This window comes from Halichoerus grypus, chromosome 6 (assembly GCF_964656455.1).
Source record: "Halichoerus grypus chromosome 6, mHalGry1.hap1.1, whole genome shotgun sequence".
NCBI classification, from domain to species: Eukaryota; Metazoa; Chordata; class Mammalia; order Carnivora; family Phocidae; genus Halichoerus; species Halichoerus grypus.
Window position 1 is genome coordinate 161,519,807 of NC_135717.1, and position 15,869 is coordinate 161,535,675.

General features: G+C 42.6%; 1 protein-coding gene across 2 annotated transcripts in view; it reads left to right on the forward strand.

The window, feature by feature from the left end:
- TXNRD1 (thioredoxin reductase 1) overlaps positions 1-15,869 on the forward strand; it is a 117,253-nt gene that overhangs the window by 30,598 nt on the left and 70,786 nt on the right. The window lies entirely within an intron of this gene.

The window sequence follows — 15,869 nt, forward strand, 5'->3', positions numbered from 1 at the left end:
GCTCGATCCCAGGACCCTGGGACCATGACCCGAGCCGAAGGCAGCGGCTTAACCAACTGAGCCACCCAGGTGCCCCGCCTTTTTTTTTTTTTTTTAAAGATTTTATTTATTTATTTGACAGAGAGAGACACAGCGAGAGAGGGAACACAAGCAGGGGGAGTGGGAGAGGGAGAAGCAGGCCTCCCGCTGAGCAGGGAGCCTGATGCGGGGCTTGATCTCAGGACCCTGGGATCATGACCTGAGCTGAAAGCAGACGCTTAATGACTGAGCCACCCAGGCACCCCCAAAAAACCGCCTTTTAAAAATGTACGTTTTCCTGGGAGAGTTAAATCAACTTGCAACTTGGTGTGAATCAGAAAACTCACAACAAGCTAATTAAACTAACAAGATAAAGCAAATGAACATGTCTGTTAAGGATGGGAAAAGGACGGGAGGTAATAATGGAAGAGGATGGGCATGACGGAGGTACCAAGTGCTTTAGGGCATGAGTAAAAAGGCAGAGACTGTGACCAAAGTGCCAAAGGTGGATGGGAGATCAGTAAAGGCAAGTGTCAGCTACTCTGACATTTTAGTTCTGGCAACCCTAATCAGACAGGAAGCTCTTTCCCTTTAGTGTGGAAGTGGCCGAGATCACAGCTGGGAGCTCCCACTCACCCCTTGGTAAAGTCTTACCTAAGAAAACCTGAATGATGTATGTGAGCTGGGGTAGGTTTGACCTGAACCAGCTTCTGTAGTTGAAAGACGGGAGCCTCTTGCTGGATGAGGGAGCTGATGATCCTCTGTGTCCTCACTTGCTGCTTCATCACCCAGAAGCTGTCTTCCTTCTCATGCTTACTTAGAGGCTGGGCAGCTTGTAGGAACAGAACAGGATTTATAGAGTAAAATAGCAGTTCTCAAAATGTCTGCATACCCCTGGGGGTGCCTGTGACTTTTGAGGGGTCCTCAAACTCAAAACTGTTATCTGATAATGATTAAGATGTCATTTGCTATTTTGACATTTTCATTGGTGGTGCTAAAGTAGTTGTAGGTAAAACTGCTGAGGCTTAGCATGAACCAAACTAGGGGTGCCAGATGGTGCTGGTTTATATTATAGTCTTCGCTACCACGCTGATAAAGAAAATGGCAATTTTACCTAAGATTATTCTTGAGGAAGAAGTAAAAATCATTACCTTTATTAAGTCTCAACCCTTTGAGTATACCTCTTTTCATATTCTGTGTGATGAGAGAAGTATGCATAGTGTTTTTGTTGCATGAAGCACGATGGTTGTCTCAAGGAAAAGCACTTGTACAATTAATAGTTTGTGTTGCAAAATGAACTAGCTGCTTTTCTCATGGAACACTATATATACTTGAAAGAATGACTGACAGTCAAATTATTCAAATGATTTGGATTATTCAGATTTGGTTATCTGGCAGACATTTCCCCTCAAATGAACAAAGCAAGTCTGTCACTTCAAGGAAAACTACTGACAGTATTTGTTGCCCATGATAAAATTTGAGCTTTCAGGTGAAAATAAGAACTTTGGAAGTTGTACCTGGCATGTGAACTCAATAGCTTTTCAGTACTTAAAGATTTTTCTGATGAGGTTCAATGTAATATTTATGAATCTAATTTTTTGATATTGTGGATTAAAATATGTCAACATGTGGAAGATCTGTATAACTCAGTGAATGACTATTTTCTGAATGGTCAATGTATGATCTTACAAAGTCATTCATGGGTCAAAGAGCCATTCAAAGTATAAGATAGACCAATGGGTCTATCTTTAATGTGAGAGAGTATGAAAAGCTCATCTCTGTGGTTTCAGATTCTACATTGGAACTCACTTTAATCAACTATTACTTGTTGAGTTTTGGTGTAGTATCAAGGAATATCTGCAGTTATCTGAAAAATCTACTAAATATTTCTCCTTTTTCCAACTGCTTGTGTTTGTGAGTGTGGGATTTTTTTTCATATACTTCTACTAAAACAACGTATATCACAATATATTGAATGTAGAGCAGATAGGAGAATCTGTCTTGTGTTAAACCAAACAGACAAAAAAATTGCAAAAATATAAAATAATGCTAACCTTCTCATTGTATTTTTTTGTCTTGGAAAATATAGTTATTTTTAATTAAAGTATGTTATTTATGTTAACGTAATGGGTTTACTATTATTAATTTCAAGAGAATAAATCGGTATTTTAAGATGTCTCAGTTTTAATTTTTTAATGTAAATATTGATAGCTATAACCCATATAAACAAAACTTCTTTGGGGTCCGCAATAATTATTTAAGAGTATAAAGGGGTACTGATACCAAAAGTTTGACATCTTGAGTTCTGAGACAAGTAGGAAGTATGAGTGTTAATCTAAGAACTTTGGGGGCATCTGGCTGACTCAGTTGGAAGAGTCTGTGACTCTGCATCTCAGGTCGTGAGTTTAAGCCCAATGTTGGGTATAGAGATTAAAATTAAATTAAAAAATTAAAAGAGATTAAAACTAAAAAAAAAATCCGAGAACTTTGGGTTCTGTGTGATTTACTGGTCTCCAGCGCAGGAGGATCACGGTACAACATATGCTGGGCCTCACAACTAGCTGCACAGGAGAGATACGTGATCAGGTCTGTGTCTGCAAGCAGCTTGTAATTACTGAGCTGGAGTTGCTGCCGTGGTCTCTAAGTGCTGGTTTTGTCGATGAACAGCTTCTTACCTGTTTCGGCTTGGCTCCACGAAGAATGCTCCGCAGGCATTATTTTCTCACTGGTCTTGGATACCTGATCTCCCCAGTGCTTGGATCACAGTAGGTGCTCCTAGAGCCAGGGGGTCATTTGGTGGGCAGGGGTATTCAGGATAGAATCAAGTGGGTGCATTTTCTCATCCAGAGTGTTTATTGAGTACTTGCTGAGTGCTAGGCTCTGTACTAAGCACTGGAAAGAGAGTAGGGAACTGTGCTCTTGTGAAGTTAGACTCGCAAACCCCCCTCCATGCCCCGAAAATCCCCGTCCTTTTCTTTTCGAGTTGAGTGTCTGTGGCGGCCAGCGCAGCGTGCCCCTGACCGCACTGGTAGCAGAGTTCCTGGTGGCAGCGGTATCATCTCTCAAGGAAAATCGAGGAGGAAAGCTGTGCTGCCAGGAACCTCCCCTCCCACCCTGACAGTTTCTTCTTCCTTATTTCGGGCTGTATTTTGGACCAGTCTATATATATGAAGGTTATTATTTGAGAACCACCATCAAGATCAGCTCAGATCGACCAGGACTGGTACTAGAGAGAAGAGCTCGGCCCCTGGAAGGCTTGGCATTAGTACCTGTGTGTGGGCAGCGGTAATGGGCATAAACGCTACCCTCCCTGTGCCAGAGGCTTATGCACGTCCTCCTACTTAATCTTCAGAATACCATCAGTGTGGTAGGTAGTGATATCACCTTCTTATGATGAGGAAACAAAATGTAGAAAAGTATTCACATAGAGGATGGGTGGCTTACTGGTGAACCCATTGGTGATTCCAGATCCCTCCCCTCAGTGTCGTCAGATTACCTCCTTAGAGGCTTTCATGACTCACCCGATCTGCCTAATGTATGATGTTCATGGTATTGATACTATGATGGGTGTTCCTGGATGTGCCCGTGACTTCTTGTGGCTGGGGGTGGTGCAGCCTTCCACTGTGATAGCTGCACCTCAGCTAGCCCTGTGCAGGAGCCGTCCCTCACAGGGCCCACTGGCCTAGGAAGCCTCGATCTTGGCCTGGGGTATCTGCCCAGTGGCTTCAATCTGAGGAACAGACAACATCAGTGTAGTCATCTTAACTTGGTCTGGTAGCTGCTGCCACTCTCCAGCTGCCGCTGTGGAAAACAGAAGTTTTGAGAGGACTCGTGTGACCATTGCCAGAAGTGTGTATCCGGCTACCATATGTCACTCACTGGCTTGGGGGTGCTGATGGGTATCATCCTTGTCCCCGGCTGCTTACAGAGGCCACGGCTTTAATGCCTTCAGCAAGAGGGCAAGGAATCGACCTTGACTTACTCCCATTTGAGTTATACTGATGAGCTTTTTTTTTTTTTTTAATGCCTGTATTTCACATCTCTCTTACTTAATCCTCTCAATGACCTTGTGAGGTTGCTGGATTTAATTCAGCTTTCTAAGCGAGGAAGCAGACACTCAGCATTTTAGTAACTGCTCAGTGTTGCTGTGTCAGGCCCAGGCCTGTCTGGTTCCCCAGCTGCCTCTTGAGGGATTGCTTTCTTTAAACAAACAAAAACCCCTTACATTCCAAGGAACGTTAGGCCAGCTCAGACCCTACTACTTGGGTATCGATTTTACTCATTCGACAGATGTGTTTCGGGCACCTATTTATGTGCTAAGCACTGGCAGGAGCAAAAAGATGAAGAAGGCACAGCTTTGTTCTTTAAGGTCATTCTATTTGTTTGCATCTGCCTCCCTTCTAATTTCAGTGTGATCTGGTACCTGGAAAGGCTGCAGCATCACAGAGTACTTGTGATAGCATGTTGCACAGGTGTTTTCCTGGTAGAACAAAGTGGTGAGTAAGGAATTCATAGCTGTAAACAAAACAAGTTGGAAAACATCGCGGCTTGTTCATTTAGAGTGAATCTAGTGAGGAGTGCCTGGCAGGGAGAATGAAGAGAGATAAAAGTGGAAAAATAAAGAGGCTTTATGCTATAGAAATGGGGGTCCGTGGGAGGTTGTCCTGTTTATTTCAATGAATGAGGCTCAAAATGTTTTGCCCGTAAATATGTTCATTTTAGAGATTTTGTAGAATGCAAGATAATAAAACACAAAAACCACATAGAGTTACATCCAGAGAAGAACCACTATTAATATTTTTGTATGCCTTTTATGTATCCTGTGTTGTTTTGTTATTTTAAGATATTTTTGCATGTTATTAAAAGTTCTTAATAATTTTCCCAGTTGCGGGCGCCTGGGTGGCTCAGTTGGTTAAGCGACTGCCTTCAGCTCAGGTCATGATCCTGGAGTCCCGGGATCGAGTCCCGCATCGGGCTCCCTGCTCGGCAGGAAGTCTGCTTCTCCCTCTGACCCTCCCCCCTCTCATGCTCTCTCTCTCTCTCATTCTCTCTCTCAAATAAATAAATAAAATCTTTAAAAAAAAAAAAATTTTCCCAGTTGCTATAAAATATTCCATATAATATTTTTATTTAGCTATTCCACTGTGATTGGACAAATAGTCTTTGCCAGTGTTTTTGCTATTACGAAATAATAGGTTAGAAATATTTTTCTTTGTACCTAAATTTTTTGTTGTATTTAGAATTCTTTTCATAGGCTAGATTACTAGAATTGATATCTGGTTCAGAGTATTAACATTTCTAAATTTCTAGAGCCTTTGTAATGATGTGTATTAATTGATAACTCCACAAATGCAATGAGTTTTCCCCATACTTAGTGAGTATTAAGAAATAAGAGGTATTTAAAGTTTACCGTTTGCCAATTTGAGAGGTAAAAAAAATCTTTATTTTTTTATTTTTATTTCTTTAAAAGATTTTATTTATTTATTTGACAGAGAGAGACACAGTGAGAGAGGGAACACAAGCAGGGGGAGTGGGAGAGGGAGAAGCAGGCTTCCCGCGGAGCAGGGAGCCCGATGTGGGGCTCGATCCCAGGACCCTGGGATCATGACCTGAGCCAAAGGCAGACGCTTAACGACTGAGCCACCCAGGTGTCCCAAAAAAATATCTTTATTTTAATTCGTATTTCTTTGATTATTAATGAGGCAGTTTTTTCCTATATGTTGTAGCACGTTATCTGCATTGTATTTCATTATCTGAATTGTGTGTTCATGTTCCTCATGGAATAATAATAGCAGGAACCCCGCCTTTTTTTTTTTTTTTTAAGATTTTAGTTATTTATTTGACAGAGACACAGCGAGAGAGGGAACACAAGCAGGGGGAGTGGGAGAGGGAGAAGCAGGCTTCCCGCTGAGCAGGGAGCCCGATGTGGGACTCGATCCCAGGAACCCGGGATCATGACCTGAGCCAAAGGCAGACGACCAACAACTGAGCCACCCAGGTGCCCCCCCGTTTTTTTAAAGATTTATTTATTTATTAGAGAGAGAGAGAGCGCGTGCGCACAAGCAGGGGGGAGGCAGGCAGAGGGAGAAGCAGGCTCCTTGCCAAGCAAAGAGCCCGATGCAGGCCCAGGACCCTGGGATCATGACCTGAGCTGAAGGCAGACACTTAACCGACTGAGCCACCCAGGCATCCCTCTGTGAATCTTTTTTAAGGGCTGCATAATATTACATGAGTTAGCAACGGCTACTAAGCACTGACTGTGTGCCAAGAACAGTGCTAGGTGTTTTACATGCATCCTCATTAGATTCCCCACTTTACAGATGAGGAAACAAAGGCTCAGAGGAGCAAAGAGCCCTCCACCTGTGGTACCTATGACTAATGACCCACAATGGATAATGAGCCCATGAAGAGCAGAACTCTTATCATTTATGTGTAAGAGCAGGCCCTCCAACATTTGTTCAAAGAATGAAAAGAATCAACAATTTACTAGAATGTATATCTGGCAATTAAAGAGAACTTTATCTTGCCTCATAAAAAGTTTAATCTAAATCTAGCTTTTTCGGGATGCCTAGGTGGCTCAGTCGGTTAAGCATCTGCCTTCGGCTCAGGTCATGATTCCAAGGTCTTGGGATCGAGTCCCGCATTGAGCTTCTTGCTCAGCAGGGAGCCTGTTTCTCCCTCTGCCTGCCGCTCCCCCTGCTTGTGCTCTCTCGGACAAATGAATAAATAAGTAAAATCTTAAAAAATAATAATAAATCTAGCTTTTTCATACCTAAGTACATTGGGAAGAGGACATTAATTAAATACTATGTTAGATGCATTATAAACATTATCCTGTTTATTTTTTATTTTTATTGAAGTATAATTAACATACAGTGTTATATTAGTTTCAAGTGTACAATGTAATTATTCAACAATTCTATACATTATTCACTATAGTTTTAATCCCCTTTATCTGTTTCACGCCCCCCACCCCACTTCCCTTCCTCTGGCAACTATCAATTCGTTCTCTGTACTTAAGAGACAAACATTATCCTATTTAATTCTTCCAACTCAAACAAAGGGACAACATTATCCCACCTGGCATGGATTTGAACCTACATCTGTGTGATACCAAAATATATTTTCTACTTCTTACTTAAGAGAAATCTTTTCATAAAATGTGTGAGTTGTTTTCTTAAATAATCAGCTTCCCCACCCACCTTGCATTCATTCCAAAACAGAAATTCACTTGAATAGAGGTGTATATGCACAGAGTCTTATGTGAATGCTATATAACCACTGGTCTCTGTGCTCTTTATGTAAGAGCAAAGCATATATAAGCGGTTCAGTCAGTGCAGTGGTTATCTCCACAAGCAGCCCTAAAACAGGTATAAAAAGCAGTCTGGGGGGCTGGTGTATGTATGTATGGAGGTTAGTGAGGAGCACCGGGACCTGCAAGATCATTATCACAGGTTAGATCAGAGTTCAGTAGTAAGAACCTGGTTGTATGACCTTGAGCAAGTTGTCCAGCCTCTTGTGCCTTCATTTCCTCATCTGTGAAATGGAGATAATAGAAAAATCTGCCTCACAGAACTGTGTGGTTAAACTAGTTAACACTTGCCGTGCTTAGGGCAGTGGCTCATAGATACTGCCATAAAAGGGTTTCCTACTGGGACACCTGGGTGGCTCAGTAGGTTAAGTGTCTGCCTTTGGCTTAGGTCATCATCCTGGGATCCTGGGATCAAGCCCCGTGTTGGGCTCCCTGCTTAGCGTGGAGCCTGCTTCTCTCTCTCCCTCTGCGCCTCCCCCCTGCTCGCTATCTCTCCTGAGCTCTCTCTCTCTCTCTCAAATAAATAAATAAAATCTTTTTTTCTTTAAGAAAAAAAAAGCTTATTTCTGTCTCACCTAAAAGAAGTCTAGATAGAGTAGTCTGTCCAGGACTTGTATGATACTCCACAGTGCTGGATCCATTGCTGAGTCCTCCTGTGTTCATGTTCCACACTCCTCAGCATTTGTCTTCCATCTTATGTTCCAAGATGGGGGTCCAAACTTCAGCCGTCGTTTGAAAGAAGAACTGAAGGAGGACTTGTCCTTTCCATTTAAGAACATTTCCTGGAAGTTGCACTTGGAAGTTTGCTTATGTCTTACTGATCAGAATTTAGTCACTTAGCCATATATATGCTGAAAGGAGACAGGGAAATGAAACCTTTATTTTGGGAGTCAAGTGCACAGTTAAAAATCAGGAGTCCAGTTAGTGATGCTAATAACATCTTGGTTTTGCCTGCAGAATAGCTGAGGTTGGTTCATCTGAAGATTAGTATAATAATTTCCATATAAACCATACATTTGTCTCCTATTTAAATCATAAGTACACAGGCACCCTGCTATGTTCATTAAATGATGGTAGTGAGCTGGAAAATACTTTGCGGTCTTAGAAAGGCCAGTGACTGAACTAGAGGCCTAGTTATCTCACTTAATGGTTAACACTGAACCTGACTTATCAAGGGGGTAGGAGGTAGTCCACCCTTGTCTGTTGCAACTCTTCAAAAGAGTTTCTGAAAGATTATTACAGTTATTGTAAATCCATAGATAAAGAAATTCAGAAATATTTTGGTGGAAAATTATAATGTTCTCATTTGTCTTTACAGTGGAAAAGTTGGTCTTAATACATCTATGGTTATTAATGAGATGTAGATCCCTCTCAGTTCAAATAAGGGTCTGGATGATTAGTTGCCATCCAAGAAGATTCAAGGCCACTTCATAAGGTGACAGTAGCCCTCCACCAATGACTTGTAGTCATCAACTGTCTTGGGATTCTGGAATTTGGGCTCCTGGGGTGATTAGAGATGGATGTTCTCTTTTTCTTTTTTTTTTTAAATATTTTATTTATTTATTTGTCAGAGAGAAAGAGCACAAGCAGGGGAGTGGCAGGCAGAGGGAGAAGCAGGCTCCTCACTGAGCAAGGAGCCCGATGCCGGACTCGGTCCCAGGACCCTGGGATCATGACCTGAGCCAATGGCAGATGCTTAACTGACTGAGCCACCCAGGCGTCCTTGAGATGGAAGTTCTTAGTATCAACTACCTAATAGGGTTTAAGAATTTAGAGGTTAACAATGGTAATAAACTGTATGGCTCTTCTTTCATCTGTAGGATCTAAAAGCTATTTACCACTACTAATTAATACTCACACCACCTCTTGGCTGGTGGTAAGGGTGGCTCATCTCCAGTGTTTTCAGACGAGTCATCTGAGAGTTGACTTCAAGAGAGCCTGTGTCTCCTGAGGTTCTGCTGGCTGGTAGTTTTCTGCATTAAAAACATTTTCTTTCCTCTAGAATTGGGATGAGACACCAAGAGATCTAAAACAAATGAAACACAGGAGGGGACTCTTTCCACGTGTTCTAGTGTGTGTACATTGTGTGTGTACGGACATGCAATTCGAGATGCACGTACTGATTCTTTTAGAAGTTCCTCATGTCCTTTCCATTTCTTTTAGCAAATTGTTTAAGGAAATTACATTTTTCTTCCTGTAGGTAAAGAACAAGTTCTGAGTAATGAGGATAGATAACTGTGGAAAATGGCGTGCTTAGCCATAGATTGCTAATTAAAAGAAAGATGAATAGGTTGCCCTTGAATTAGTTTGAAAGATGAATGGGCTGCCCTTGAATTAAGTTTTGAATAGCGTCTCATGTAACACATTGTTGATGGTTACTGTGAATATTTTGTCAAAGGAGGAAATCCAAACTCTTAACCACTCTGTGGTCTTCCTAGATTTACACCATGCGTAAGGACATAGTGATGATAATAACTCGGATATTGAATACCTACCACATTCAGAGCCCTTTACATCTACTTACTCATCTGATTCCCGCTGCCACCACATGAGGTGGAGGTGCTATATTTATCACCATTTTACAGATGAGTAAACAGGGAACAGAACTTGCCTAAGGGTGTGCTTCTTGGCAGAAAAACCAGGTTATGTGACTTCAGAGGAGCTTCCCTGACTATTGGGCCGTGTTGCTTGTCACTAGAAAGCTGGATGAAGCTGTGGGGTCAGTCAGATATTTACAAAAGAGGAGACCCAGGCATGTTTGAAGGCAGGAGGGCTTGAATAGTCCCTGATAGAAGATAAGGAGAGGATGTTTAAGGGATGTGGGGTCCCCTAACACTGCCTGGAATTGGAATAGATTGTGGGGCTCTGATAAAGGTGTGCTTAAACCGAGGTAGAACGATCCTTAGCCTTCTGAGATTGCAGTAAAGTCTAAGAATAGAGAACTGCAGTGAAGAGGAGTTGTAGGAGGGGAAGGAGCTTGTATCTGATGACCTTGAGCCCTTAGGGGTTGTGCTGGAGCTGCTCTGTTATTAAATGTTGAGGAATTCTCCAAGTAGGTTGATAGCTTGAAATTAGCCACGGTGGGAGTATTTATACTACAGAAATTGGCAAATGCTACAAATTCAGGCTTCCCTCACAAGCTGGTTTACCAGAACACTTTGGACTCTCTTCTCCACTTCATTAACATTTGAAAGCCTGCCGTAGTGCCAGTTGAATTCAAACCTCAAGTGCGAGCTACTGTGGGAAAGGCACTGTGCTAGGTACTGGGGCAACAAAGACCAGGCCCTCAGGTGAAAAGTACCGTAGTGGAGAGAGAAGAGCATGAGATGGAAATCCTGCACTAGCTGTCAGACCTTGCTTGGGCCACTCACTTAACCTTGCTTTCCTTGTCTGCAAATGGAAATGGTAATACACATCGCAAAGGGTTATTGTAGTGATTAACGAGAACATGCAAAGCTCCTGGCACAGAGGTGCTCAATAAGTGACCATTCTAAGCATGGCAGACATGTAAACAGTTTTAATGTAGATTGATGTAAGAAATAAAAGAGTGCCTAGGTCTGTGTTTGTTCAGAGAAGGCATCACAGAAATCATGATCCCCCAAGCAGGATTTTGACGTTTTCAGGGTGGATGTTTCATGGATGAAGTCTGCGCTGGTCTTTGTCAGGAAGTTAATGGCTTTTTGCTTGTTTGTTTTTGTTTTGTTTTTGTCCCTACAGCATGTTGCTTTTGCCTCTTTTTGGCTCCTATCTCAATATATATTATTGAATTGTAAGACAAACAATGGATTTGGAGATAGGCACACCTGGATTTATATCCTAACTCTGACACACCTGTTTTGTGACCTTTGGCAAGATTCTTAACTACCTGAAATTTCAGTTTCTAATTTTTAATATATTGTAATACTTAGATAATTTTTGCGGATTAACTGAGAATGTAGGGAAAAGAACCAGACACTTAGCTGCCTGGTGAACCCCAAAGTGAACCCAACATATATTTATAGTTTCATCTCCCCTTATGCTTCGGCATCTCATGCAGAAACACGCCACTGCTTTCCTATGACTGTGTCTGTGTGCATTGCTCTCTGCCTAGAAAAAATTCTGTTCAAGAGGTAGAACAGCATCGTGGTGATTGCCAAGGACTGAGGGTCAGTCTCAGCTCTGCCAATTGTTATTTAGGTGGCCGTGGGCAAGATAATTATCCTTTCTGGGGCGCCTGGGTGGCTCAGTCGTTAAGCGTCTGCCTTTGGCTCAGGTCACGATCCCAGGGTCCTGGGATCGAGCCCCGCATCGGGCTCCCTGCTCCGCGGGAAGCCTGCTTCTCCCTCTCCCACTCCCCCTGCTTGTGTTCCTTCTCTCGCTGTGTCTCTCTCTGTCAAATAAATAAATAAAATCTTTAAAAAAAAAAAAAGATAATTATCCTCTCTATACCTCAGGGGTTTTTTGGCAAGCACTGAAACATTCTCAGGCATTTCTCCCACTCCTATTACTTCTACCTCCATTATTCCTCAAGCTATGGTTCAAGTATCACTTGCTTTGTGAGGCCTTCCCCAATTTTCCCATACCATTATTTGCTTTCCCTGTTTGAAGTTGATGGACTGCCACATTTTGGTGAACACCATGGTGAGCATAAATAATCCTGGACCCTGTCTACATGGGGCAGACTACATTTAGACAAATTAAACTTAAATAAAAGTATCAGATGCGCAATTGCGCTAGCCATATTTTAAGTGCTCAATAGTCACGTGTGGTTAGTGGGACAGTGCTGGCTGGACAGTGGTTGGGTTGGACAGTGCTGATACAGAACATTTCCATCATCATAGAAAATTCTGTTGAACTGTGCTGTCCTTGGGGGAGGCTGACATTGACCAAATAATCATCAATAAAAATATAACTGCAATTGTGGTAAGTAGCAAGCAGAAAGAATACATGGTAACAGAGGAGCATTTCATAGGGAGATGTGAACTATGTGATGGCTTCCTCAAGGAAGAATGGTTGAACTTAGGTCTGCTGAACGATTGGGAGTTAGCAAAGACCCGTGGTTAGATAAATAAAGAGACTGAAAAAAGGCTAATGGCAGGGGTGTAGAGGTGGAGAGCAGGTTTGGGTGAGGTAGAGAGGTAGAAGGACCACGGCGGGTCTTGTAGAAAGGGGATGAGGGAGCTGAGAGGCTGAGTAACTGGACAGTCTAGTTACTGGTAGAGCCTGTGCTGACTGATCCAGGCTGCACCATAGATGCATATTCAAAGAACTTTGCCTCTGTAATGACCTCCTTGCACTCCTTTCCTCTTAGAAAATTGCCAGATTTCCCTCTACTAGATTGGCTTTTCAGCAGAATACATGCCATAATAATTTCCTTCTTAGACAAAACTAAACAAAACACCTTCCTTGATCCTACATCCCTCTTCAGCTACTTTCCCACTTTCCTGTTTTTATAGCAAAATTCCTTGAAGAGTTGGCTGTACTCACTACCTCCATGTCCTTTTTCTGTTTCTTGTTGAACCTCCTCTAATCAGGCTTTCTTTCCTCCCTCATTTTCATAAAAATCAGTAACGACATCCTTGACTCAGTTTTTATCTTGGAGTATTTCTCAGCAGTACTTGACATAGCTGGTCTCCCTTCTTTGGGGGGAACACTTCTTCACTGGCTTCTGAGACCCCACATTCTCTTGGTTTTCCTCCTACCTCCCTCCAGTTTCTTCTCAGGCTCCTTTGCTGGACCCTTCTCCTTTGCACTCTGCCAGGGCTCAGTCCCGACTGTCTTCATTTTCTTTAAATGTATTTCTTCTTCTTTTTTTTTTTTTTTAAAGGTTTTATTTATTTATTTGAGAGAGAGAGAATGAGAGAGAGAGCACATGAGAGGGGGGAGGGTCAGAGGGAGAAGCAGACTCCCCACTGAGCAGGGAGCCCGATGCGGGACTCGATCCCGGGACTTCAGGATCATGACCTGAGCTGAAGGCAGTCGCTTAACCAACTGAGCCACCCAGGCGCCCCTCCCTGGGTCTTTTCATCTAGTCTCAGGTGTGATGGTTAATTTTATGGTGCCCTGTTTGGCCAAACACCAGCGTAGATGTTGCTGTGAAGGTATTCTCTGATGTGATTAACATTGAAAACAGTAGACTTTGAATGAGGCAAATTACTCTCCCTTAACGCCAGTGGGCTTCATTCAACCAGTTGAAGGCCTTAAGAGAAAAGATTGCAATCTATTGAAGAGGAAGGAATTGAGACTGCCTTGAGACTCAGACTGCATCATTAAGACTGCTAGTATTTCCAGCCTGTTGGCCTGTAGGTTTGGGACTTGCCAACCCCCACAATCCCGAGAGCCCATTTGTTTCTCTCTCTCTTTCTCTCTCTGCATCCTATTGGTTCTGTTTCTCTGGAGAACCCTGGCTAATATATATGGCATTAAATATCTTTTATATTTGACTCCCAGATTCTTATTTTTAGCTCTGACTTCCTCCCTGAACTCCAGATTTGCATACCAGCTGTCTACTCAGCATCTCCATTTGGTTAACAACAGGTCTCTCAAACCACACTGTGGATTTGTCCCAAACCCCATTTACCCAGCTGCCAAGGCTAAAACTCTATATAGAGTCATCATTGAGTCTTCGCCTTCTTTTATGTCCCTCATTTCACCCACCTGCAAAATTTATGAGCTTTACCTTCAAATATCTCTTCTCACCCCCTAATCCAAGCCTTCATCATCTCTAGCTTGGACCACCACAGCAACTTCCTAGCTGGTCTGTGCTCCTCCATTCCAAGTCCCTACCTGCCTTAGTCTATTCTCCACACAGCAGAACAATCCTTTTAAGATACAAAATAGATTATTTCCCTGTCCTCTCTTGTGACACTTTGGCTTCTTATCACATTTAGAATGAAATCCAAAGTCCTATGGCCTTTGGGTTCTGACCCCTGGCTACTCCTCTGGCTTCATTATTTACCACTTTCTTCCTTGTTCACTGAGCCTTAGGCACACTGCTTCCCTTGCAGAGCTTTGGACAAGTCAAGCAGGCTCCCAGCTTAGGACTTTGTACTTCCTGTTTCTTCTACTTAGAAAGATTTCCCTCCCCTCTTAAGTCTTGCTCCCTCCTTTCACTCTGGTGTCTGCTCAACTGCCATATTCTTAGATCTTTCCTGACTTCTGTACCCTACTTCTTTTTCAGGGTACAAAGAATTCTTTCAAACGGTTTTTTTCAGGGGCACCTGGGTGGCTCAGTCATTAAGTGTCTGCCATCGGCTTGGGTCATGATCCCAGGGTCCTGTGATTGAGCCCCACATCAGGCTCCCTGCTCAGCGGGGAGCCTGCTTCTCCCTCTCCCACTCCCCCTGCTTGTGTTCCCTCTCTCACTGTCTCTCTCTCTCTCTCTCAAATAAATAAAAAAATCTTTAAAAACAAACAAACAAACAAATGAAACCAGTTCCCATGAAGGGGAACAATGAAATGGGGTGGTAACTATGGGGGTTGGGCACATGGGATCATGGGAGGCTTTTTTTTTTTTAAATGGGAAAACTACAGTATATATGATGATGGAATGATCAGGCAGAGAACAAGAAACTGATGATACCAGAGAGGGAGACTAATTTCAGGAGTGAAGTTATTGAAGATGGAGAAGGCAGGAAGAAATGAGAATCTGTACACAAGTGGAGAAGTCGGCCTTCATTAAAACAGGGGTGAAGGTAGAGAATATGGCAGCTTGGTGATTGAGAGGAAAATGGGAGGGAGTTCTAGACAGAACAATCAATCAGGCAATCAATTCTATTAAAGTAGAAAGCAGGTCATGAGTTAATGGCAAGGTGTAGGTATATTAAAGGTTTGAGAAAAGAGGAGTAAGTATGAAATACTTACTTTGGAAACTAGGAAAACAAATCTACCAGAGACGCAAAGGATTGCTGGGCAGCTTTGGGGACACACTGAAGGTTGCGATCTTGACTTTGAAGTGAAATCACTTTTAATTTCTGTGTTTTCTGCAGCAATGTTTTGTTGTATAAGTAGGGTACAGAATATGTGGACAGCTAGGTTTAACAAGGGTGGGCCTTGCCAAGTCAGTACAATTGAGGAGTTTGGACTTTATTTTGCGGGTCCTGGAGAGCTACAAGTTTTGAGCAGAGAAGATTTGAGGGTCAGAAAGATTGTTCTAGCTCAGTGTGGTGTATGTGTGTGTGAGAGAAACTTATTGTAGGAGGACTAGTAGTTTAATGCGATAGGACCCTCGCTCAAATACCTGCATAGAGCTGCTTATAGTGTGCTTACAGGAGAGCTCAGGAACATCGAGGGTCTTTTCCAGCCTTTCCTGAGTAATTTACTATATATAGCAGGTTCTGGGAAGACTAAATAAATCAAACAAGGGTTTGCCTTCCCAAAGCCCTCTTGGATTTACATGATTTATAATTATTCTTAGGTATTTGGGGTCCCAGAATAGGGAAGGAGCTATCAACATTGGGTGGGAATCAGGGAAGGCCTCCCAGAGGACATGACATTTCAGATGAGCTTTGAAGGAGTAGGCCTTAGGGAGGGAAGCTTATTTTAGGCAGCCGGAATAACA